This window comes from Rhinolophus sinicus, chromosome 1, assembly GCF_057876585.1.
Source record: "Rhinolophus sinicus isolate RSI-liver-muscle chromosome 1, RSI-T2T, whole genome shotgun sequence".
In the NCBI taxonomy this organism is placed as follows: Eukaryota; Metazoa; Chordata; class Mammalia; order Chiroptera; family Rhinolophidae; genus Rhinolophus; species Rhinolophus sinicus.
The window spans coordinates 104,774,161-104,796,686 of NC_142501.1; the positions used below are offsets into that span (position 1 = coordinate 104,774,161).

The window sequence follows — 22,526 nt, forward strand, 5'->3', positions numbered from 1 at the left end:
GATTCATGGATGATGACCATTCTGACAGTTGTGAGGTCGTATTTCATAGCGTTTTTAATTTGCATTGCTCTGATGATTAGTGACACTGAGCATGTTTTCGTATGTCTCTTGGCTATCTGTGTGACCTCTCTGGAGAAAAGTCTATTCAGGTACTCTTCTCGTTTTGTAATGGCATTGTTTGTCTTTTGGTGTTAAGATTTATGATTTCCTCATGTGTTTTGGATGTCAACCCTTCATCAAATATATCCTTGACAAATATCTTCTCCATTCATCCGGTCGTGACTGCATGTTGCTGTTGGTTTCCTTTGCAGAAATTTTGTAGTTTGATTGTCGTGTATATGGGTCTTGTATTCTTAACCATTCAGGTACCTTATGTCTTTTCTGGAGCATTTAATCTATTTCCATTTAAAGTAATTATTTGTAGGTATGTAGTTCTTGGCATTTTATTATTCATTTTCCTTCTCCTCTTCCTGCTCTTCCTCCTGCTCTTTTTCCGTCTTCTCCTCCTCCTCCTCCTCCTCCTCCTCCTCCTCCTCCTCCTCCTCCTCCTCCTCCTTTTTTTTCTTCTTGTCGTGGTTTTACATTTCTTGTGCTAGTGGTTTGCTGGTGCTGAACTGCATCACCTTCTTTTTCTCTGGCAAACTCTTCACCTCTCATTTGATTCTAAATGAGAGCCTTGCTGGATACAGTCATCTGGGTTGCACATTATTGCATTTCATCACATTTCAATATTTCTTGCCCATTCCTCTGGCCTTCAGATTTACTGTTAAGTGATCACCTGCCAGTCTTATGCGAGCTCCCTTGTATATAACTAAGTGCTTTTCTCTTGCTGGTTTTAATATTCTCTCTGTGTCTTTCCCCTTTGGCGTTTTGATTATGGTATGTCTTGGTGTGGGCCTGTTCGGCTTTCTTTTGTTTGGAACGCTCTGTGTTTCCTGCGCTTGTGTTTCCTTCAACAGGTTAGGGAAGATTTCCGTCATTATTTATTCAAATAGGTTTTCAATTCCTTTCTCTCTCTTCTCTTTTTGATAGCCCTACAAGTGTTGTTACACTTTATCTTGTCCAAGAAGTCCCTTATAGTATTCTCTCTCTCTCTATCTTTTTATTTTTTATTCATAATCATTTTTCATTTCTTTTTTTCTGTTCTGATTGGGTGTTTTCTGCTACCTTGTCTTCCAAATCACTGATTTGATCCTCTGCCTCAACCAAGTCTGGTGCTGATTCCATCTATTGATTACTCATTTCAGATGTTGTATTTTTCATATTTGACTTTTGTTAATGATTTCTATGTCCACTTTTTATGTTTGCTGTCTCTGTTGAAGTGTTACAGCGTTTATCTATTTTTCGCCAAAGTTCATTGAGCATCCTTAGAAGTAGTGTTTTGAACTCTGTATCTGGTAGATTGCCTGTGTCCATTTGGTTTACCTCTTTTTCTAGAGTTTTGTCCTGTTCTTTCATTAGGGAAATGTTTCTTTCTCTCTTCTTTTCTCACTGCCTCTCTGTGTTTGTTTCTATGTACTATGTAGATCTGCTAATTCTCCTCATCTTGGCAGCATTGGCTCATGTAACAGGTGTCCTGTGTGTCGGGTGGTACAACCTCCCTGGTCACTGGAGCCAGGAGTTCCAGAAGCTCGTGTGGGTGGTGTGTGCCCTCCTGTTGTACTTGAGCCTTATTGCTGTTGGCGCATCAGTGTGTGGAATGGACGCTCAGGACGACTGGCTGTGACTACAGTAGATGAGCTGATGTGTGTGGGCTGACGTCACAGAGTGGGATCGGCTGTAGCAGGGCTCCGGTGTCTGCTCAGTCCATGGCTTGGGCGTGCCATTTGTGGAGCTAATTGGGTGTTGTTCTGGTGTTGCTGAAGCTGATCACCAGGTGTGTTGGATTTGGGGCCTCTTGGGAGGGGCTGTGGGGCAGGCCCAGGTCAGCTGCTGCTTGTGCCCAACCCGGAGCACCCAGTAGAAGCTACAATGTGACCTACTCTTGGTAGCTGCCTTTGTGAGTATGCACCTGCGAGGCCCTATGTTGTGAAGCAAGACAGGCTGATGGGTAGAATCCTAAAAAAAAATGGAACTCCTCTGTATCATAAATTGCAGCCTGAGTGACTATTGTAAACTATGATCGTGATGGTGCAACACCTCTGTTTACTGAGTGACTCCCCGTTACGTGAGGGTAAAAGTCATATGCTAGCATGACACGTGCCTTCTTTGATTTGGTTCTGGTTCTGCAGTTGTCTCCCCATTCCATTTTCAGTGTTCCAGGCTTACCCCATTCTTCTTCTGCCCTCACTATGATATGTTGCTTCATACCTTAGGCTTTTGCGCCTGCCGCTCTTTCTGGACTCCCCTTCCTGGTTTCCCTCAGCACCTCGTGTATCTTTTAAGATGCAGTCCTCTTTTCTCAGCATCTGGTACAACTGCTTGTTGTTTCTTTTGTGCCTGTGCTATACTTGATTCATGCGATGTGTAGAAATGGAGAGCGGTACTTTTCTGTTCTTACTGTTTTGACGAAAATCAGAATACATCGAGCCCTAGTAGAATATAGGACAAAATCTTTCATTTATATTTCCAGCTTCCCCTGGGTCTATGCCTATGATTTGATGGTTACGATAGCAGTTTGTCGTCTTACTTACTTGAAGGACTGAGCGAGTGAGTGAACGAGTCAATGAATATGATGTTTTCTGAAGTTGGGTTTTTCTTTTCTTTTTTCTTTCTTTTTTTTAATAGAAAGAAGCAACCAAGCCGGCAATTGGAAAAAGAGAAAATGGTGTGGATATTATTGAAAGTGCTCCACAAGCGCAAACAAAAACTGATATTTTCACTTGTGTTGATGGAGCACACCAAAATAATACAAGTGATAACTTAGTGACTATCTATGAATTCTTTCTAGCTTGAGTGCTGCTATAAGCAAATCTAACATGTGTAGATCCAACTGTGATTTTCATTTCTTATAAGCATTTTTTCCTATCTTTTTTGCAAAAGTATCCCCACTACTAACAACTTCTTCTTGCAAATGATTTGACCCCCTGAAATTCTTTTCTGCTATTACTTTTATTGAAATGTTCATGACTTGAATGTGTATTTAAAATGCATAGTAATATGTGTTCACATTAATGTTCTGTGACTACATTTTATAGTTAAAACATCCGCATTAAGATTAGAAGAAGCAGCTGTAAAATCATGTTGGGATTCTGAGGTACTGTCATTCACTACTATTATTTTTATCATTATTATTTTAAATATCACCATTCAGTGATGTTGAAACTTAAAAGGTATGCTTTGACTGTACTTTCTCACCTCTGCGTTTCCCCACACAAATTATTTTCTTACGGTTTAGCCTATAATTAATAAAAGACATGTGTGCTTAGTATAATGAGGCAGTGTAGTAGAATTCTGCTAACTTGCGAGGTTCACTTAAGGCGGTCGGTGTAGAATAGTATAAAACAAGAAGGCTTCCAAGTCATAAGGAATCAGTTGGGTTCTGAAGTGAAGTTTACCTAAAAGCTAAAGAATTATTCCAGCTTGAAGTATGCCCAAATGCATGATTCTGTGGTTTTTATGGTTGTGTAAATGTCCTAATGAGATTCAGAAAGAAAGAATTTGGAATTTAGGGTTTTTTATACCTTGGAACTTGAAAAGATAATGCCTGATACATGAAAGTATTATTACATTTGTATTCTCAAATAGATCTGCAAGGAACTTTTCCCAGGAAGGAAGAGCATTGTTAATAGAAATAATATGTAGAATTATACTAACAGCAATCCCCTGAGCGCTGCTTTAATGCATAACAACTGTCTTGTTCAGTTAAAATAGCATGCACTGAGTATCTTGATGGCAACTGTACTTGCAGTAATAGAAATACAAAGTAATGATGAGCCAATGTGAGGTGACAGCTGTGGAAAGAGACAGGAGGAGTGTGATCTTCTGATATAGGCAACTGCTGCCTACTGGCACAGACACTGCGTTTGACGATAAGAACACAGTAGAATCCTGCATGGGTCACTTACTAGCTGTGGGATCTTGGGGCAACTCCTTCTTAACCTGTCGGATGTCAGTGCCCTCATTTGTCATAATGGTACTAATGACTACCTTTGAGGTATGTGGAATGCACAAATGTGGTAACAAATGTGAAAACACTTCGAAAACTGTAAAGGGTGCTATAGAATGTAAAACACAATGATCACAGTGAGATGCAGCGACTTATTAAATATCGGGGACACTTTTTGTAAACCTGTAGGACAATCAAATGGCAGTAGTGTCAAGAACAGAGTGGAAAAGTTAGAAGGGGCACGTGGATTTCTTATCTGGGGGATGCTAAATTTCAGGAGACTGTGATTGGCAATACCCTGTAGATGTGTAGTGTTTCGGTACTTGAGGCTTTGTTGGTGTGAGCTGAATGTTTTGACCTGAAGTAAATGTCTGTGTGGGATACTGCCAAGTGAAGCATGAGAAGGAGCCAGTCATGTGGAGATCTAGGAGCAAAACCTGCTGGGCAGAGACAACAATGGATCGTACAGGTTCCTCATTTTATTCTAGTGTCTTGGAATGGTCAGGAAGTAGGAAGAGGGTTAACCACCATCAAACCATTTCTATATTTGTCATTTGTGTGGAAAACAAATAAAATGTGCATAGCAGAGGCCTGGTACATTTGAGACAGTTAATAAATAAATGTTCTTATTTTTTCCCTGATGAGAACTTATTATACTTTTTTGAAAAGTTGCATAACTATATATAACATTTTTCCTATTATTTTTAAGTATATTTTAAAGAAAAGCTTTTCTTACAACTTTGCCATTTTATTTAATCATTTTTCCCATCAAAATTTTTATCAAATACGAGTTTGTTTTTTCCAACCTCTTGTTGACCTAGATGAAGTAGGTTCTAAAATGTTCTGTTTAGACTCAACACGACATACACCAAGGTTTCTTACCATGTCAAGCAAGTATCTTGTTTTAACACTAAAAAAAGAATAAAAAAAAAAAGAATGTGTCATTAGAAATATTTGAAAGTTATATGAAGTACACTTTTCAAGGTATTAGTTCGGTGCAAAAGTAATTGCAGTTTCAAAGGTTAAAAAAATTGCACAAACTGCAGTATCATTTGTACCAACCTAATATTCGCTTAAATACCTATTTTTCAAAAAGTCCTTTTCTTGGAGGTTATAACGTTAGTATTGCTAGCCTGAATTGTTAACTAGAGATTGCATAAAGTGTCCATTAGTTACTAATCATCTTGTTTCCTAACCCCTTCAGCCGACAATTGAAGAGAAAGATCCTGTTCCTGACGAAGCTGTAGGAATGGACGAAGTGCAACCCTTCAGACCAGGTGCACTTTGTAACACCAATTTAATTTTGGGAAGGAGTACGCGAGGACATTTGACATGCGTGCAGTCTTCTCTTCCTCATTCCTTTTTATCTTTGCTACAAATTTAATTGAAGGATTTGACATAACGTGATGTCATTGTTTGTATGGATGTTTGAGAAGAGGTATTTACAGGAATAAGGAAATGAGATTTTAAAACTGACTTCACTAAGATGTTTCTCCATTTGTTCGATACCCTAATTGTCCCAGTTTGGAATCCCTGTACTTAATAGTGGTTACCACAGGTCAGTTATCACCCTGGAAGATTTTTCCAGCATTTTCAAATGGTTCTTTGACTTTTTATGTTAACGCCAGTAAGCCTCAATGGCTACCATGTCAATTGTTTTCTAACTTCACTTCTTCTCTTAGTGTTGTAACACTGATGGTCTTAAGACAACCAGATGTTCTGCTGAGCAGACACTGGCTGTGTGCGTACCTGCGCCTCTGGTGTCTTCGAGTATTAAAAATGGGAGACGTAATTAATAGTAATGAATATTTGACAGACACAATCTTTGCAAACAGGAATTCTGAAGCTTTTGTGCCTTGGGATGCTTTGATGGTATTAAAAATTTTTGAGAATTCCAAAGAACATTTTTAAGTCAGTAGTCTCCACAGATAGTTACAATCTTAGAAATAAAAACCGAACAATTTAAAATACATAACTTTTGATATTGACAAAAAAATTCACACCCCACACCATTTTAACTATTGAGAAGGGAAGCTTTAATCGGAAACACATTATATAACAGAAATTGCTGAGTGACAATAGTTAATTAAACTTACCTATGTGAATGGCAAGTATAGGACACCTAAAATAACATGTACTCTGAAGGAGTAGTGTGTTTGGGAGAAAGAGGGTGTGGGGCTGCTTCTCTGAAGAAGGAAGTTTTACACGATGGTCGACTTTGTGTTATTTTTACCTCCTAATAAATGAAAACTGTATTTTCAGATTCTTCCAGTTGGAAAGCTACTTCTTTGACTTTCAATCATGGAACTTCTCAAAGATCCGGGGATTCGAAATTTGGTGATAAACGGCCATTTGCCACACACTCAAGGAGCAAACCTCTGTCAGCATCCACAGAGTTTGGACAGATGACCGTAATAGACAAACGAAAGACTCAGATTGGAGGTGTGTTTTTCTTACGTACTTCTACGCTCCATGAATTGCGTGAATCACAGCTACAAGATAACAGAGAAAGCAAAGAAGGAAATACAAAAACAGAGAGTTCAACCCTAGCCTACCTCTGTGTAGGTTGATCGTAGTTCTGAATTTCCTACAGTCATTTTGTAGCAAAATCTGCTTTATGTTTACTCTGTTTAGGCAAGTTACAGCCAAATAGAATACCTTTTAGCGAGACATTGGCATTCTTCCTCAATCACGGTAACATAAGGAAATAAGAAAGGGAATAAGGAGAAAGTATGATTCCATTTAGACTAGTATTTAGCGTACACTGGGGAGTATGTATGTATACATATACACATATATAGGTACATACATACATGCATATACGTGTATATGTGTATGTATGTATGTGTATATATATATATATATATATATATATATATATGTATTTTTATATACACACAGATGTATAGCAGGGGAAGTAAAAGCGCTTCACGTATAAATTGCCCACCACTTGTATCATTAATATTCACCCTACTATAGCCTTCAGGGGTTGCCCCAAAGAAGTATTTTTATATCACTTCAATCTGACGCTTTCAAAGTTCTGTGTTTTTCTGTTGTGTATTTACAATGTATTTGAATTTTCTCTTTAACAGTGGATGAGTGTTCTAAATGTGACCCTGCGAGCAGGTAGGATTTTATGGATTTCTAAAATTGCATGTTAACTAAGAGACTTCAGAGAGAAGCCAGTAAGCTTTAATGAGTGTTCTTTCTGCTCTGGATTAGGCCCTATACTATGTGCCTAACATTGGTTCTCTCAGGTGTACGGCACAGTAACTTTGCAAAGTAGCTGTGCTATTCGGCCTAGTTTGTATTCATTACACGTGTGTGGTTCCGGGAGGTGGATTAATTGACCCCTGGTACCATAGTTACCAAGTGGCTGACCCGTGATGTGACCTTCGGCCTGCTTGGCTTCCCAAGTCCCTTTTCTTGTCCCACAGCCTGTACTGAGAAGTGCCTGGACGGGTCTGGATTCAAGGTTCAGGTGCAAGTCAGGTGGACTCAGAGAGTCCCGTTTAGTGACGTGTTAACACTGATTGAGAAGTGTCCTCCCAAGCCCAGTGAGCGCAAGCTCTTGTGTTAATGTACTCCACAATTGCAGCAGTCTCGAGAACCTTGTTTTCACCATCAGTGTTTAAGGCAGATCTCAGTTCGCTGTGGCCACAGAACCACAGGTTGTGCATAAGCAAGACCTAATCAGGCAAGTGTTTTCAGGTATAATGCGATGTAGCCTTCTTGGGACGAATCGTTGTTCTGTAAGTGAAGAACATCTATGTATAGATCATGTTGTGTTACTGCAGCACAAATTGAGATGATATTTCCAATTGATTTCTCTACTTACTGATGTCTCAGCCTGTGTTTCTCTTCTGGCTAATACCTTTCCCTTGTTCTAGGAAGTTTTTTTCTTTTTTTCCAGAGTCTCTCTTCTTTCTTCGATGACTTTCCATGATTTTCTTATCTTTTTCACTGCTTTTCTCAGGGTTTTTTGTTGCTGTTGTTCTGTTGTTGTTTTTCCACTTCTGCCAGCTAAGTGTTCTCCGTTTTTCTAGAGAGAATCAAAAGTCCATAGAATTCCAGGTGTTGAAGGAATGTTAGCAATTAATTAATTCAAAACACCCCCTAGTACTTCATGCTGCCATTAATGTTTTGGTCAAGTGGTTGATCTCATGAGGAGTTTGAACTCAAAGAGATTATGTGACTTACTTGAGTACAGTGAGTGATGAAATGAGATGAAGTGTAGGTTTCTAAGTCCAGTACGCTTCCTTCTTTATCATCCTTTGGGTGAGTGTTTTAATTATGGAAAGGAATGGAATTAGCAGTGGAATCCAAGTTTCAATAGGACCAACACTGGGTTGGAGTAGGAATAAGGATTTTAGAATAGAGATCAGAGATCAGATAGGGGAAAAGAGATCAGAATAGTAGGGTATGACAAGATAAAGAGAAATTACAAGAAAGAAGGAAAGAGGATGTTGGTAGTTGTCTAAAAAAGCAGATTAAAGTAAGGGGTTCAAGGGCGTCCTGAACAGGTTGCTGCTTTTTTGTTTGTTGAATTGGAGGAACCAGCATTCTTTAAGATTTGTATGAAAACATATTAAACCTTTGAGCCTCTGGAAACATTCTCTTTATAGCAAGTAGGAATATGGTATCATCCACCAGCACCCGAAATTACAGAGCGGGTCCCCTCGAGTCCAAAGGCACTGCAGATTGCTGAACTATATAGACCCATGGCCCACCGCAGGTGTTTCGTCACCTCCACCTCTTTTCCCGATGCACTGATGTCCTTCCCATGGATATGGAGGGTTGGGCAGAGGGAGGACTGATTGTGAAAACAGTAATGGAGTTGGGTAGGTGGTAACATGACTATGTTGGGAGTGGATGACTGAGGCTCCACTTAGCTTATTTTCCAGGAACAGGGAAATGGACAACTCCTACTGTGGGTCATTTGAGCCCATCCTTGTTTCAGGAGTCTATGCCTTCTTAGGCTGAAGTTTTCAAGGTTGGAGATTGCCAGGAAGCTGTGAGGACAAGTGGTCTGGGAGTGGGGAGGCTAAGAACATACATATTTGTTCTTTGACTGTTGTACGTGTAACTTGCAAACATTTCACACATTTCAGGGAACTGATTGTAGTGTTTCAGGGTGAAAGGAATGAATGGCGCGATTTAATAACTGCTTTCTACGTTAAAGAAGCAAGACTGCCATTTTTCTCACACAGATTAATCTTTGAACCAGGGACAGACCATGGAGAAGGGTCAGTGTATCTTTCTAACTTGATTTAGCTCACTGCGTTTGTCCCAGTTCAGGTTCCATTTATGTCAGCTATTATTTGCGTTTTGAATTCAGCCTTCAGGACTTTTGGTGAAAACAACATACTCTCAGGTGTTGCCAACATATTGGCTGTCATTCTTTGTTACGGAAACTTAGAGTGTATCTTCATTAAATATTGCATGAGTTGGGAGTGGTGGAGGCAGAAATAGGTAGCTAATAGCTTTTCTAGCATATCATCTAATTTTTAATTATATCAAGAGACTATATTTCATATGCAGATAGCTGACCTTTTACTCCTTTCGTTGTTGTTGTTGCTTTTGTCAAGAAATGAATTCACTTGTTTTTGTTATCTTTACCCTAAAGTCTTTCCCGCGAAACTGGCAATAATGATTCATGGCCTATATCAGAGGAATGGCTCTTCGATGTTAATACCAAGGTAAAAGGCTCCTGTGTGAAATTAACTGTTTTGCTCTGAATTTAGTTTTGTGTAGCAATGACTTGTAAAATTTAGTTGTGGTCTACCTATCATTGTTCTATGTTTGTCATGGAAAATTCCTCAGCATGAACCATTTTATAACATGTGACCATTTGATGCTGCATTGTTTTGTTGTTGTTTTTTTAACTTTAGTAAGTATCAAAGATGGGGGCTGAGAAAAAGAAGGGCTGGGAAATGTATAGTGATAGTAAAATTCGATAGGGAGTTTTCCCACCGTGACGGAGCTATGCAATTTGGGTAACGGTAAGGATTCTTAATGTGACTTTTACGTTATACCAGCATGACTTTTATCATACTCGTGCCTGAATGAAATCTTGAATGGATTCAGGTACTCATTGTAATAGTCATGAACTCTTCCTGGTACCTTTCAGTTTTAAAACTAGATAGTATATGACATATGGTTTTATTTTATTACGCTTTGTATGTTGGTATGGTATACTTGTTAGGAGGGAGTGTTTTCTTCATTTCATTTTTTTTTCACTTACATTCCGTTGACAATCCGTATTATTTTATATTAGTTTCCGGTATACTAGGTTCCTCATTTAGACTTAATAATTGTAGAATTTTTGAAAGTTTAGAATTCATGTTCTCTATCTCAAAACTCGTATAACAAAAGGATTCCACTATATTCTAAATCATTGCTTTGGGAATATATTTAAATATCTTCATCTAATTGAAGAGTACATGTTTTGCATAAAATAATAACCAATTTGAAAAACAGAGATCTTTTTTTTTTCAAGTTTTGTGTTTTAATGGCGTATTTGATTACATGGTATTTGATCCGTGGGCTCCTCGGCCCATATATGCAATAGTGACACAGATTTTCATTCAACTGATATTCTGACATACTCCATCGTCAAATCAACACTTGTTGAGTACCTATTCTGTAACAAGCACGATCTCATTTACTTCTCAGAATAGCCTTGGCAAGGAAGGGAATCCTCATCTTCAGAGATAAGGAAGTGGAGACCAAGTCAGTCTAGGTAGCATGTGTTGCAGTAGCCAGGGAGAAGGTTGAGGGTTTGATCCAAAATGCACTTGGCTCCAAAGCTCATGATGCTCTTGTCTGCTCCCTATAAAACATGTCCGTGAGGTCCTATGCCCATTGTCCATGACGCATTGACCAAAGTAAAGAAAGGATCCGTGTCTGCAAAAGACAGGGTGCTTTGTTTACTCTGGTCAAAAGCAGAGATTCTTAAAAACCGTGTAATAAAATATCAAGCTTCAGAAAGTTTTTAGTTTTCTTTATAAATGTAAAATGTTTCATTTCTGTTACAGTTGACATTCAATATGATGTCAGCCTCAGGCGTACAGCATAGTGGTTAGGCATTTATATAATGTGTAAACTGGTGCTCCGATTAGTGTGGAATCCCTGATACCCTACTTAGTTATTACAATGTTATTTCCTGTATTCTGTGTGCTGTCCTTGACAGCTACATGACTGTTTTATAACTGCCAGTGTGTACTTCTTAATCCTTTTACCTTTTCAAGTTGCGCCCCAACACTCTTCCCTCTGGGCAATGATCAGTTAGTTCTCTGCATCTATGAGTTTGTTTCTTTTTTCTATGTTCATTTATGTTTTTATTTATTTTTACATATCACCGATAAGTGAAACCATGTGGTATTTGCGTTTCTCTGTCTAACTTATTTCACTTCGAATAATACCCTGTAGGTGCACGCACGTTGTCACAAATGGTAAGATTTTATTCTTTGTTACAGCCAAGTAGTATGTTGTTGTATATATGTAGCACTTCTTGTTTATCCAAGACGATGGATACTTCGGTTGCTTCTTTATCTGGAGTATTGTAAATAATGCGACAAGGACCATACAGATGCATACATGTTTTCAAAGGAGTGTTTTGGATTTCTGCGGAGAAAAACTCAGAAGTGGGATTGCTGTGCCACATGGTAGTTCTATTTTCAAATTCTTGAGGAACTTCCATATTGTTTTCCGTTGTGGCTGGCCGGATTTGCGGTCATACCAACAGTGCACGGGGGGTTCCCTTCACATCCTCACCAACACTTGTTGTTTGTTGATTTATTGATGATGGCGATTCAGACAGTTGTGAGGTGATAGCTGATTGTGTATTTAATTTGCATTGCTCTAATGATTAGTGCACTGAGCATGGTGTCGTATGTCTCTTGGCTATCTGTGTGAGCTCTTTGGAGAAAAGTCTATTCAGGTACTCTTCTGATTTTGTAATTGCATTGTTTGTCTTTCGGTGTTACGTTTTCTGAGTTCCTTATATGATTTGGATATCAACCCTTTCTCTGATATATGATTGGCAAATATCTTCTCCCATTCGTCCGGTCGTGTTTTCATTTTGTTGATGGTTTCTATTGCTGTGCAAAACTGTTTCAGTTTGATGTTATATATATGGTTCTTGAAGTCCTATCCATTCAGCCACGTTAGGTCGTCTCTGGAGCATGTAACGTATTTGTATTTAAAGTAATTGTTACACGTATGTAATTATTGCCATTTTATTATCCATATTTCTTCTCCTCCTCTTCGTCCTCATTCTCCTGTTTCTCCTCCTCCTCCTCTTTCTTTTCTTCCTTCTTCTCCTTCTTCTCTTTCTCTTCCTCCTCTTTCTCCTCCTCCTCCTCCTTCTCCTTCTTCTTCTGTGTCTTGTTCTTTTTTCAAGTTGTCGTTTCACATTTCTTGTAATATTGGTTTGTTGGTGCTGAACGCCATCATCTTTTTCTCTGGCAAGTTTTTACCTCTCCATTGATTCTAAATGAGAGCCTTGCCAGATACAGTAATAGTAATCTTGGTTGTAGATTATAGCTTTTCATCACTTTGAATATTTCTTGCCAATCTCTTCTGACTTGCAGATTTTCTCTTGAGAGATCACCTGACAATCTTATGCGATCTCCATTGTACATGACTAACTACTTTTCTCTTGACGGTTTTAATATTCTCTCCGTGTCCTAACCCTTTGGAATTTTAATTATGATATGTTTTGGTGTGGGCCTATTTGGGTTCATTTTGTTTGGAACTTTTGTGTTTCCTACGCTTGTGTGTCTATTTCCTTCTCCAGGTTAGGAAAGGTTTCCATCATTATGTATTCTGATAGGTTTTCTTTCTTTTTTAAATTTATTGCGGTGACAATTGTTAGTAAAATTACATGGATTTCAGGAGTACAATTCCGTATTACATCATGTATAAATCCCATTGTGTGTTCACCACCCAGAGTCAGTTCTCCTTCCATCACCATATATTTGATCTCCCTTACCCTCTCCTCCCAACCCCCAACCCCTTACCCTCTGGTAACCACTAAACTATTGTCTGTGTCTATGAGTTTCTGTTTCTCATTTGTTTGTCTTGTTCTTTTGCTGTTTTTGGTTTATATACCACATATCAGTGAAATCACATGGTTCTCTGCTTTTTCTGTCTGACTTATTCGCTTAACATTATACTCTCAAGATCCATCCATGTTGTCACAAATGTTCCTATATCATCTTTTCTTACCGCTGAATAGTATTCCATTGTGTATATATACCACAACTTCTTTATCCATTCATCTATTGAAGGACATTTTGGTTTTTTCCATGCCTTAGCCACCGTAAACAAAGCTGCAGTGAACACTGGGGCACACGTGTCTTTATGTATAAATGTTCTCAGATTTTTGGGGTAGATACCCAGGAGAGGGATTCCTGGGTCGTACGGTAATTCTATTCATAATTTTTTGAGGAACCTCCACACTGCCTTCCATAACGGCTGCACCAGTCTGCATTCCCACCAACAGTGTATGAGGGTTCCTTTTTCTCCATAGCCTCTCCAACACTTGTTAGTGTTTGACTTGCTGATGATAGCCATTCGGACTGAAAGAAATTGAAGAAGGCACAAAGAAATGGAAAGACATTCCATGCTCATGGATTGGAAGAATCAACATAGTTAAAATGGCCATATTACCCAAAGCAATATACAGATTTAATGCAATCCCCATCAAAATCCCAATGGCATTTTAAAAGAAATAGAACAAAAATATCATCAGATTTGTTTGGAACCACAAAAGACCCCGAATAGCCAAAGCAATCTTAAGAAAAAAGAACAATACTAGAGGTAAGACACGCCCTGACTTTAGCTTGTACTACAGGGCTACAATCATCAAAACAGCATGGTCTTGGCAGGAAAACAGACACAGAGACCAACGGAATAGACTTGAGAACGCAGAAATAAAACCACTTAAATGTGGACAGACAATTTTGACAAAGAAGCTAAAAACATACAATAGAGGAAAGACAGCCTCTTCAATAAGTGGTGCTGGGAGAATTGGATAGCCACGTGCGAAAGAATGAAACTGCAATGCTATCTGTCACCATGTACCAAAATTAATTCAAAATGGATCAAAGACTTAAGCATAAGACCTGACACAATAAACTGCATAGAAAAAAGCATAGGTACTAAACTTATGGACCTTGGGTTCAAAGAGCATTTTATGAATTTGACTCCAAAGGCAAGGGAAGTAAAAGCTAAAATAAACGAATGGCACTATATGAAACTTAAAAGCTTCTGCACAGCAAAAGAAACCATCGACAAAATAAAGAGGCAACCAACTGAATGGCAGAAGATTTCTGCAAACAGTGCCTCCGATAAGGGACTAATCTCCAAAATATTCAAAGAACTCATGAAACTCAACAACCACTAGGTTTTCAATTCGTGCTCTCTCTCCTTCTTCTCCTTTCGATAGCCTTACGAATGTTGTTACACTTGATGTTGTCCCAGACATCCCTTAAAGTATTTTCTGTTTTATTTATTTTTTATTTATGTTCATTTTTTTTCTGTTCTGATTGGGTGTTTTCTGCTACCTTGTCTACCAAATCACTATTGGAACCTCTGCTTCACCAAATGTGCTGCTGATTCCATCTATAAATTATTCATTTAAATACTGTATTTTTCATTTCAGACTTTTTTTTTTAAGGATTTCTATGTCTTTTTTATATTTGCTGTCTCTCTGTTGAAGTTTTACTTAATTTATGGATTCTTCCCCTAATTTCATCTCACATCCTTATAACTAGTATTTTAAACTCTGTATCTGGTATATTGCTTGTGTCCATTTGGTTTACCTCTTTTTCTAGAGTTTTGTCCTGTTCTTTCATTAGGGAAATGTTTCTTTCTCCCTTGTTTGTTCACTGCCTCTCTGTGTGTGTTTCTATGTACTATGTAGATCTGCTAATTCTCCTCATCTTGGCAGCATTGGCTCATATAACAGGTGTCCTGTGTGTCGGGTGGTACAACCTCCCTGGTCACCGGAGCCAGGAGTTCCAGAAGCTCGTGTGGGTGGTGTGTGCCCTCCTGTTGTACTTGAGCCTTATTGCTGTTGGCGCATCAGTGTGTGGAATGGACGCTCAGGACGACTGGCTGTGACTACAGTAGATGAGCTGATGTGTGTGGGCTGACGTCACAGAGTGGGATCGGCTGTAGCAGGGCTCCGGTGTCTGCTCAGTCCATGGCTTGGGCGTGCCATTTGTGGAGCTAATTGGGTGTTGTTCTGGTGTTGCTGAAGCTGATCACCAGGTGTGTTGGATTTGGGGCCTCTTGGGAGGGGCTGTGGGGCAGGCCCAGGTCAGCTGCTGCTTGTGCCAAACCCGGAGCACCCAGTAGAAGCTACAATGTGACCTACTCTTGGTAGCTGCCTTTGTGGGTTTGGAGGCCCCTGGGAAAGGCTATGCTGTGACGCAAGACAGGATGATACATAGGATACTAGAAAGAAACGGAGGTCCTCAATAGCATAAGTTGCGGCCTTATTGACTGTCTTAAAACAGAATTGTGATGATGCAACACCTCTGCTTACTGGGTGACTCCCCAGTATGTGAGGGTAAAATTCATATGCTAGCATGACACGTGCCTTCTTTGATTTGGTTCTGAAACGGCAGCGGTATCTCCATCCCATTCTCAGTGTTCCAGGCTTACCCCATCCCTTTGCGGCCCTCACTTGCAACATGTTGTTTCATCCTCAGGCTTTTGCTCCCTCTGCCCTTCTGGATTCCCCTTCATGCCTTCCCTCAGCCCTCGTATAACTGTCGAGATGCAGCCCTATCTTTGCCGCATCTGCTGAGCTTGCCGGGTACAACTGATTGTTGTCTCTTTTATGTTATGCCCTTACGATACTTTATTCACTTCAGGTGTACAAGCAGCGAGCGGTACTTTTCTGTTCTTATTTTTTCCTGTATTATAATATCTCTACTCCTACTAGAATGTAGGACAAAATGTTTCATTTGTATTTCCAGCTTCCCCTGGGTCTGTGCCTATGATTTGTTGCCTACAGTAGTTTTCTTGTCCCACCGATGGATGGACTGAGTGAGTGAGTGAACGAGTAAATGAATATGATGTTTTATGAAGTTGGGTTTTTCTTTCTTTCTTTTTTTTTTACTAGAAAGAAGCAACCAAGCCGGCAATTGGAAAAAGAGAAAATCGTGTGGCTATTATTGAAAGTGCTCCACAAGACCAAACAAACAATGATAATTTGACTTGTGTTGACAGTGCACACCAGGATAATATACGTGGTAATTTAGTGACTATCTATGAATTCTTTCTAGCTTAAGCTCTGCTATAAACAAATCTAACATGTGTCGACCCAAATGTGATATTCACTTCTTTTAAGCATTCTTTCCTATCTTTTTTTGCAAAAGTATCCCCACTATTAACAACTGCTTCTTCTTGCAAACGCTTCGACCCCCTGAAATTCTTTTCTGCTATTACTTTTATGGAAATAAGCATGACTGAATGTGTATTTAAAATGCACAGTAATATACGTTCACATTAATGTACCTGTGACTCCATTTTATAGTTAAAAAGTCATCATTAGGATTAGGACAAGATGAAGATGAAGAATCACCTTGGGATTCTGAGGTACTGTCTTTCAGAATTATTATTATTATCAATGTTATTTACAAAATCACCATTCTGTGATGTTAAAACGAAAAGGGTGTGCTTGACTTTACTTTCTCACCTCTGCATTTCCCCATACAAATCATTTTTTGATGGTTTATCCTATAATTAATAAACTAGCTATGTGGTTAATCTAATAAGACAGCGTAGTACAATTCTGCTAACTTGCAAGTTTCACTTTAGGAAGTCAGTGTAGAATAGTATAAAACACTAAGGCTTCCAAGTCTTAAGGAGTCAGTTTGGGATCTGAAGTGAAGTTTACCTAAAAGGTAAAGAATTATTCCCGGTCGACCTATACCCAAATGCATGACTCTGCGGTTTTTGTAGATGTGGAAATGTCCTAATGAGTTTCAGAAAGAAAGAGTTTGGATTGTAGGGTGTTTTTATAATTTGGAACTTGAGAAGATAATGCCTGGGACACCAAAGTATTATTATATTTGTAATGTCAGATAGATCTGCAAGGAACTTTTCTATGGTAGGAAAAGCATGGTGAATACTAATAATATGTTGGATTACACTAACAACAATTTGGCTGAGCGCTGCTTTACTGTGTAACAACTGTCTTGTTCAGTTAAAATAGCATGCATTGAGTAACTTGATGGCAACTGTACTTGTAGTAATAGAAGTACAATGTAATGATGAGCTAATGTGAGGTGACAGCTTTGGAAAGAGACAGGAGGAGTGTGATCTTCTGATATAGGCAACTGCTGCCTACTGGCATAGACACTGCGTTTGACGATAAGAACACAGTAGAATCCTGCATGGGTCACTTACTAGCTGTGGGATCTTGGGGCAACTCCTTCTTAACCTGTCGGATGTCAGTGCCCTCGTTTGTCATAATGGTACTAATGACTACCTTTGAGGTATGTGGAATGCACAAATGTGGTAACAAATGTGAAAACACTTCGAAAACTGTAAAGGGTGCTATAGAATGTAAAACACAATGATCACAGTGAGATGCAGCGACTTATTAAATATCGGGGACACTTTTTGTAAACCTGTAGGACAATCAAATGGCAGTAGTGTCAAGAACAGAGTGGAAAAGTTAGAAGGGGCATGTGGATTTCTAACCTGGGGGATGTTAAGTTTCAGAGACTGTGATTGGCAATACCCTGTAGATGTGTAGTGTTTTGGTACTTGAGGCTTTGTTGGTGCGAGCTCAATGTTTTCACCTGGAGTAAATTTCTAGTTGGATACCAGCTGTGTGCTGGGCAGTTAGACACTGACTGGAGAAGTTCAGGGGACAGCTGTAGCTGTACAAGCAGAAAAACAAGTGAACGACAGTCCATTATAAGTCACTATATCTGCGTCATTTAAGGAGAATGGAGAATGCTGGGTTAAAGAATATTGTCGGGGGTCGGGCATGGTTGTAGTTGGAATAGGAGTGGGAGTGGAATATCAGTGGTCAGGAAAGATCTTTGTGAGTGTGACAAAAACTGCCAAGTGAAGCATGAGAAGGAGCCAGTCGTGTGAAGATCTAGAAGCAAAACCTGCTGGACAGAGACTGCAATGGATCGCACCTGTCCATCATTGTATTCTAACGTCTTGGAATGGCCAGGAAGAGGAAGTGGGGTAACCATCATCAACCCATTTTTATACTTGTTGTTTTGTGTGGGAAAGAAGTAAAATGTGCATGGTAAGTGTCTGGTACATTTTAGATGATTATAATAAGTAAATGTTCTTATTTTTCCCTGATTACAAATTATTATACTTTTTTGAAAAGTTGCATAACTATATATATCATTTTTCCTATTATTTATTGACACATAATATAATGAAAAGTTTTTCTTATCTCTTTGCCACTTGGGTCAATGATTTTTTCTATCAAAATTTTTGTCAAATAACAGTTCGGTTTCTCCTAGCTCTTGTGGACCTAGATGAAGTAGGTTCTAAAATGTTCTGTTTAGACTCAGCTGGACATACACCAAGGTTTCTTACCATGTCAAGCAAGTATCTTGTTTTAGCACTAAAAAACAAAGCTGTGATTAGAAATATGTAACGGTTATATCAAGTGCACTTATCAAAGTATTAGGTTGTTGCGAAAGTAATTGGGGTTTCAAAGGTAAAGAACAAATTGCAAAATTGCAATTACATTTGCACCAACCTAATATTTCCTTAGATACATATTTTTCAAAAAATGCTTTTCTTGGAGGTAAGAACTTTTTAACATTTTCATCCTGAATTATTAACTAGAGATGGTATGAAGTGTCCATGAGTTACTAATCATCTTGTTTCCTAACCCCTTCAGACCAGCATTGAAGTGGAAGATCCTGTTCCTGAGGAAGCTGTAGGAAAGTACGGTGCGCAACCCTGCAGACCAGGTGCACTTTGTAACACCAATTTAATTTTGGGAAGCAGTACGCGCGGACATTTGGCATGCGTGCAATCTTCTCTTCCTCATTCCTTTTTTTTGTTACAAATTTAATTGAAGGATTTGACGTAAGTAACGTGATGTCATTGTTGCTATCGAAGTTTGAGAGAAAAGACATCGACAGGAATAAGAAAATGAGATTTTAAAAGTGTGACTTCGCTAAAATGTTTCTCCTCTTGTTTCGATACCCCAAAAAGTCCCAGTTTGGAACCCCTGTGCTTATTAGGGGTTCTCAGGGGTTAATTATCACACTGGAAGATATTTCCAGGGTTTCCAAATGGTTATTTGAATTTTGACGTTTGCCCAGAGTAAGCCTCAGTCGCTACCATGTCAATTGCGTTTTAACTTTACTTCCTCTTAGTGTTGTAACACTGATGCTCTTAAGCCAACCAGATGTTCTGATGAGCAGACACTGGCTGTGCGTGTACATGAACTTATGGAGTCTTTGATTATTAAAAATGAGAGAAGTAATTAATAGTAATGAATATCTGGTAGACACAGTCTTTGAAAACAGTATTTCTGAATCTTTTGTGCCCCGGGATTCTTTTATGCTATTAAAACTTATTGAGAATTCCAAAGTATTTTCTTTTGTCGGTGGTCTCCATTGATAGTTACAATATTAGACTTAAAACCTGAAAATTTTAAAATACGAGCACACACAGGCATGCATTCCTTGAGCCATTAGAGCTACGAGCCAGTCACCATCAGACCTATGATGTTACCATCAGAGCTGTGATATCACGGCTGTGGAGAACTCTACTGTACACTTAGAAGAGAATGAGAGTGAAAATGGCCAATGACAGTCAGTGTTTCTGTGAAAATAGTTTTGACCTTTTCGGGCCCCTCGACTGACTGATCTTGGGACTTTAGGGATTCTCACAGGACATTGGAAACTACTGTTTTAAATGATATACGGGCTCCCTGGTTGTGAAGTGATAAAACAGTTTTAAAGCTTCTCTTCTACAGTTGTGGTTTTCTTTCACTTGTCTTTAAGATTTAAGGTGAGAATTTTGTTTAAAAAGCAAAAGGAAAATAAGTTTGCTATATATTCATTTTCTGTCTCATAGTTCACTGTACTCCTTGGAGCTAGTGTGGACCTAGTTTGATCGTATTTTTACTTGGAAACAACAAAGTCACCCAAGTCTGTCATTTGTCATATGAATTTCTGTTTATGGAAGGGTTAAAAAATGAATTCTGAAGATCTTGAAGCATTTAGAAAAGACTATTTTCTTATAATAAGTAGTTTCTAATTTGTAATAGTACCATGCTTTAAAAGCTTTTTTTCTAATCCCATGTTTGTCACACATATTTGAACTTAAGATAAGTGGTTAGACATGACTTTTGAGAACGACAAAAAAATTCACATCCGGCACCATGTTAACTATTAAGGAAAGCTTTAATTGGAAACACATTACGTAATAGAAATTGCTGAGTGACAATAATGAATTAAACTTGCCTATGAGAATGGCAATATAGGACACTTAAAATAAGATGTGCTCGGAAGGAGTAGTGTGTTCGGGGGAAAGGAGGACGTGGGGCCGCTTCTCTGAAAAAGCAAGTTTCTCAAGATGGTCAACTTTGTGTTATTTTTACCTCCTAATAAATGAAAACTTTATTTTCAGCTTCTTCCAAATGGAATGCTACTTCTTTGACTTTCGATCATGGAACTTCTCAAAGATCCGGGGATTGGAAAGTTGGTGATAAAAGGCCGTTTGCATCACACTCAATGAGCAAACCTCTGTCAGCATCCACAGAGTTTGGACAGATGACCGTAATAGACAAACGAAAGAGTCAGATTGTAGGTGTGTTTCTGTTAGGTAATCATAGGCTCCATGACTTGTGTGAATCACCGCTGCCAGAAAACAGAGAAAGCAAAGAAGGAACTAAAGATACAGAAAGTGTTCAACCCCAGCCCACCTCTAAGTAGCCCCATCATAGTTCTGACTTTCCAACAGTCATTTTGTGGCAAAATCTACTTGACGTTTACTCTGTTTATGCAACTTACAACCAAACAGAATGACTTTTAGCAAGACATTGGCATTCTTCCTGAAGCACAGTAACATATGGAAATAAGAAAGAGAATGAGGTGAAAGGGTGATTTCCTTTAGACTAGTATTTAGCGTACACTGGGGAGTGGGCAGCAGGATTATATGTACCACATAGGGACCAGATGGGCAAACTTCAGAAAGATCTAAAGATTGCCTAGTGAAACAAAACAGTTTTTTAGCTTTAGTTTTATAGCTCGGCATTCACAAGTATTGGTTATAACTTTATTCGATGTAACTGAAAAAGCACCTTTGAAACCAACAACCAAATATTTCTTGGATTTTCTATGGCATTATATAGTTTAGAATTGACTTTTGCAGCAGTATTGGGATTCATTGAGAATTTAGTGCATAGCACTTCCTTCTCAGCTGTGTCCGCAGTCTGTCTCCTCTTCTCTCCCTTCTTCCTTAAACCCCAGTGCTGAATCCTCAATGGTGAAAAGAAATTTTCAGAATAGTAGAGGAAAACATTTCAGCTATAAGGAAGGGTGTACACAGATAAATGCATCAGAAGTAACAGTCATTGTGGAAACAATGAATGACGTTGCAGTTGAATCTTAGGGTGTTGTTCAAAAGGTACAATTACGAGGTAGAGAACAGAGTATATAGTGCGATTCGATATGTTTGTCCTGTATTTCTAAATTGCGTTTTGTTTCTGATTGTTTTTCCATCGATGTTCAATGAATGAATTGGTGGATTCATTTTTGACACGTTTGTATGCCTTTTACTTTGTGACATATTACCCAAATGGTTTGTTGAAGTGTGAGCTAATTAGAAGTATTTCTTAAGTAAAGTAAAGTATTCAGGAAAAGATTACGCTTAATTTGAACTCTCAATTGATAAGATGTTATTTTCTGTATCTATAAAGATGATAGCTTTTATCTGACTGTTCTAAGTAGTTCGTTTTAACTAATATGTAGACTTGTCAGCAGGACAACACCTAGGAATGACATCGGAGGAAGGGCAGGCGAGGCTTGATGGAAATGAAAAGAACTACACACGTGTATGTAAAAATTAAGCTTAAATTTCTAGTATAATATGGTTTTCTGTGCTTTAATAATATAATAGAGTCCAATTGAAATTACCTTTCAAGCTAGCCTTTTCGAGTCACACGGTCATAATTGAATGATATGTATAACATTTGAACTAGTTAGAAAACTTAAAATATTGTTAGCATCTATACATATTCACAGCTCAACTTTATCCTTGAATTGAGGCAAAAAATAATAATAATAAAGTCCTGAATATTGTTTGCTCCTTTAATTTTTATAACTCCCTTACATAACAAAGAAAGTAACATCAAATATTGAATCACGTGATGAGACAGTTGAAATTATGAACCATGTGAAAATGATGGCCACTGATTCGGGCTCACGTGAAAGGAGTCAGTGGTTCAAAATGTGCAGTT

The 22,526-nt window shown here is 38.6% G+C and overlaps 1 protein-coding gene and 1 long non-coding RNA gene across 2 annotated transcripts in view; both read left to right on the top strand.

The window, feature by feature from the left end:
* Nucleotides 1-2,831, top strand: part of LOC148759149 (uncharacterized) — a 28,863-nt gene extending 26,032 nt beyond the window's left edge. Inside the window, exon 3 of the long non-coding RNA XR_016021072.1 lies at nucleotides 2,728-2,831. This is a non-coding gene — a long non-coding RNA (uncharacterized LOC148759149). The remainder of the gene's footprint in view (nucleotides 1-2,727) is intronic.
* The window catches only part of LOC148759148 (ankyrin repeat domain-containing protein 26-like), a 119,658-nt gene that overhangs the window by 61,745 nt on the left and 35,387 nt on the right, over nucleotides 1-22,526 (top strand). The gene's annotated exons all lie outside the window — the stretch shown is intronic.